General features: G+C 43.2%; 1 non-coding gene across 1 annotated transcript; it reads right to left on the reverse strand.

The window, feature by feature from the left end:
• Positions 1-4450: 4450 nt before the first annotated feature.
• On the reverse strand, positions 4451-4532 carry trnas-cga (transfer RNA serine (anticodon CGA)). Its single transcript has one exon. It is a non-coding gene; the product is annotated as a tRNA-Ser (tRNA).
• Positions 4533-4812: the final 280 nt, after the last annotated feature.

The raw sequence follows: 4812 nt of genomic DNA on the forward strand, positions 1-4812 counted from the left end.
CTTCACAACAGCGGTGAAATAAGGACGTCCACTCACTTTTAGGGAAAACTGTGAACAACTCACATTGTCCAGAATATGAATTCACAGCGCAGGCTGTTTCGTTCCCATATTCTACTGCTGTCCCGATATTCATACGATAATGTACCTTTCAAAGAGAGCGTTTGTAGCTGTGGAATGACAGTGGCAGCTGTTTCCCCTCGCTCTTACTTCCGCCCTTGGTCGTGTAGGGGCTGCAATTCTCATCTTACACGCGGTAGTTGAGTGTGCAATTCTCTGTTGTGGAAAAGTGGAGTGTTTTGGAGCAGAAAGATGTGAAGTTCGGATGCTTCTGGAGTTCTTGTTGAAAAGTTCGGTGACGCTAGTAAGATGGTTTGCAGACTTTTCCTCCCTTTCTGGGTGACATTCTCAGCGGTGCAGAGGTTCCTGTGAAGCGCTGTTCTCATGTTTTGGTACGAATTCATTTGGTTTCATTCCTGCTGCTTCCGTTTGTTGGGACTGCAGATTGGGTCCAACGGATGGAATCCGTGGATGAGTGCCCTGCTTCCAGGAATTGTCTGGCTGTCTTCTGCTTGCCCTGTCCTATTATTGTTGTGCTATTCTAGTCGAATGTGTGGCCCTTGCCGTTTGTACGCATTGCTACTAGGGACTGCTGGACTGACGCCCACACAAATTCTTTGCCAAGAACCAATATCCACCCACCTTCATTCGCAAATGCATTGCGCACAAAGTTCGCAACGAGGATTTGCTATGAGGTAATTGTTATATCATGCTTCCCTGTGTTAAAAACAAATTCTGGAAAACGATATCCAGACTCCTCCGAACACTCGGACATATGACAGCACAGAAACCGAGGGCCTCACTCAGAAAACAACTCACGAGAATCCAAGGCCCAATACACATCATGTGCAGTTCAAACGTGGTTGACGAGATTCCACGCATGGACTGCACGAAACACGACATAGGAGAAAGAGGCTGACAACTAGAGAGCTGCATTAATAATTTCATCTGACTGTAAAAACGCCTCGGACAGCTGTTCCTTGCAGTTATGCACAGAATATTGAATGTCTCTGATTCCAGGGCTTGGAATTCAGATGATATGACAGTCTGTAGCACTGGTTACTTCCTTGTGTGAGGGAACTCCTGATGGAACACATGTCACACTCTATTGCTCATTGAGAAATACATCCAAAATAGGAGATTAGAGCAGCATTTCTGTTGTCCTTCTGGTGCTGTCCCTGACATGCCCTGTGGCACTGCACTTATTCTGTGTTTCCTGAGGGTTCGGCACATGCTTCCACGATCGTAGTATGGGCAGTAATCTGCATTTTCGCTTCAATAACGGGTGTGTGAAGCGGAGGTCCACCATTCTCTATTCCATTTTTCTCTTCTTATGCACAACTGCAATGCAGTAAAGGATCAATTGATATTGAAAGATGATATACAGAGGCGTGTCAAATACCGAAATTTTAATGACATTTATGCAATGGTTAGAGATCACCTTGATTCAGGAAATAAGGATGTAAAGTCTGTTTGGTTGGAGTTGAGGAACAGTGAGGAATGAACTCACAAGCATGTGTAGTTTACAAGCCCACTCGCAGTCACCACAAAGCGAAATAAATCGTACAAGGGGGAAAAATGCGTGTGAGTGACAAAAATGGCAATAGTCATGCGTGATTTTAACTTCCCATCTAAAACTCTCGGTTCCATTGTAAAAACGTTTGGAGAACCAAAATCAAAAAAAATCCCACATGTCCCATAAAACATCACGAGGGATATCTTGGTAATTGATTACTCTACTGGTGACTTAATTTTCCTATTTTCTTGGAAACCATCTCTTTAATTGTGAGCATCAGAAAAGGCTTTTTTTTCCAGCAAGAAATAAATATGTGACTAAGTTTTGTTCGTTTCATGTATAAGAACACTGAGACTCCTCTGCACCGCACTTCTTTTGCGTTTCTATCTATTTTAACACTAGTGTGTCTTTTGATTCTTCCCAACAAAGTATATGACCTCGCATTCCCTACATGAAACTGCATCTGCCAAGAATACTCCAATTGTTGGAGGGAATCCTGAGGAACAGAATATACATGTATTTGGAAAGGCAAGGACTGATTTGGTTAACATGGCTTTGTGCGTGGGAAATCATGTCTATCAAACTTGATTGAGTTATTTGAAGAAGTAACAAAGAAGCTTGATAAGGGCAGAGCAATAAATGTGATCTATATGGACTTCATAATGTTCCCCATAGGAGACTGATTGGCAAGGTTCGATCTCATGTAACAGCAGTGGATGTAACACCGGCCCTTGTGGTAGGCCGCCAAGACCTGGACACCAAGAAGAACATGTTCCAACAACTACAACACCGCTTTCTATTGGCAAGCCAATTACTGATCAAAGCTGCAATCTCTCCCACAGTTCCATTCTTCCGCATTTTGTATAATTGCCTATTGTGGGGAAACTTATCGAACAAATTGTTGAAACCCATATACACCACATCAACTGGGTTACTCTCATCTCCCTGTTTGGTCACTTTGTCAAAAAAGTCAACAATATTCGTTAGGCAAGGCCTACCCTTCAAAACACCGTGCTGACTGTCCCTGATCAGATTATTCTTTTCGAGATGGTCATAAATCCTATCTATAATAACCTTTTCCAACACTTTTCCAACAACTGCAGTGAGACTCACTGGTCTGCAATTACCAGCGTTGTCTCTACGAAAATTTTTGAACAAGGGATCAACATATGCTATGCTGCATTCCACAGGCACTATTTCGGTAGACAACGATGATTTGAAAATCAATTCCAAAGGCACATCAATGTCTTCCCTTGCTTCCCAGAGGATCCTAGAACAGATACCATCCGGCCCAGGGGACTTGACTGTTTTCGCACTCTGCAGTATTTCTATCACGAAACCTTGTGAACCTCAATATCTACTACACTAGATGCAAGTATCTATGTATCTTCGTCGCCAACATTTACATTTTCTATCGCGAACACTGTCAAAAAATATTTATTTAGTACTTCCCTTATCTCCTCTGACTCCACACAAAACTTCCCACTATTATCCTTGATTGTCCCAAATTTAACTCTCGTCATTCTTTTAGTGCTGACATACCGATGGAAAGCCTTCGGGTTAACCCTGATACTATCTGCCAACAACTTCTCATGTCTCCACCTGGCTCTTCTCAGCTCTCTTTTTAGGTCTTTCCTGATATTGGTGGAACCCTCGAGCGCTCTAACTGAGTTTTCACGTTTTGTCCTAACATAAGACTTCTTGTTCTTCTTGACCAGGGATTCCACTTGCTTAGTAAACCATGGCTCACGCGTTCTATATCTTCCTTCCTGCCTGACAGGCACATACAAATCTAGGACACGCAGGAGCTTTTCCTTGAATACGCTCCACATTTTTAATGTGCTCACCCCCTACAGTTTCCTACCCCACTCTGCACTTCCTAAATCTTTCCTCATTGCATCTTCCACCAGCTGAAACTCTTGCTCCGTGGAGTACACCTGTCCCTTTCCATCAGGAAAGTAAACCTGAGAGAATTGTGATCGCTGTCTCCACTGTGCTCACCTACTTCCAAATCTAAAACCTGGCCAGGCTCGTTACCCAGTACTAAATCCAAAGTGGCTTCTTCCCTTGAAGGCATGTCTACATACTGTTATGAAGACCTCCCGCACACACTGGACAAAAACTGACCCATCTATTGTACTCGTACTGTAGTGATCTCAGTCAATATTTGGATATTGTCTTGAGTGTTCCAGAGTTTTTCATTGTCCCACAGTCCAGATGAAGTTTGTATTCCTCACGTACGGGAGCGAGAATTCTTTCAATGTCTCAGATCATTTCCTGTGCCGAGAACATCAGAGTCAATGTCCCTTCCTCTACTCGGACTGACAGTTCACACTTCTTCAATCTCCTCTGATTCCATTTCCCAAAGAGTTTCTCAAGATTTCCAAAGCTGGAGCCTAAATTATATGGTTTGCTTCGTAAACATTTTTCCAACTGCCAACTGACAATATTTTCACAGTATCTCTTCACAATCGTTTGGTGGAGAGAGTTCCTAGGCTGGTGAGTTTCACTTTGGAACAAAGATGGTTAAGTGGCAATTTCCTGCGGTTATTTGTAATGATGGGAGAGGGAGCGGTGGGGAATGAGCACTCTGACTAGCAGGAGGAAGTGCTGCCAATGACCAGAGTCAGAGAACAGAGGACAAGGGATGAGAGGAATGTAATGAAAAGCAGCACTTCTGCTCAGGGCGTTCAATAACAACTGCAGAAACCCGATGTGTCGAGCAGTGTATCTGGAAAGAGAAACAGAGATAATGTTTTAAATGTGGAGCATTTCTGATGAAGAACTCGAGTTTTCCAAGTCTGATCAAATTACAGGCCTGGTTTGCAAAACAGGCTTTCTGAACTTTGAATTGTTCCAGCAGGAAAGCATTCATAACGTAGTCAGCAGGGTTCGAACCGACGTGGGGAAACCCCAATGGATTTCGAATCCATCGCCTTAACCACTCGGCCATGACTACAGACAGCACCGCGTTCTGAGCACTGACCAAATCAGCCGTGATCTCATTGAAAGCTGCTGCTGACTTGAGTTAAATGTTTCCATCTCCATTCATACCTTTGCTGTCATTTGTATGGTGCGAGACACCAATGTAAAAGAAGAAAAGCACAAAGTTAGGAAAAGATATTTGCAGCCAAATTGAGTCAAAATTATTTCTTGAAAGGAAAATCACACTTGGCAATTTGCTCGATCTCTTTGCGAACATGACCAGTAGAGGTAATCAAGGGAGCGATTGATCTGAG

This window comes from Chiloscyllium punctatum, chromosome 13 (assembly GCF_047496795.1).
Source record: "Chiloscyllium punctatum isolate Juve2018m chromosome 13, sChiPun1.3, whole genome shotgun sequence".
NCBI lineage: Eukaryota > Metazoa > Chordata > Chondrichthyes > Orectolobiformes > Hemiscylliidae > Chiloscyllium > Chiloscyllium punctatum.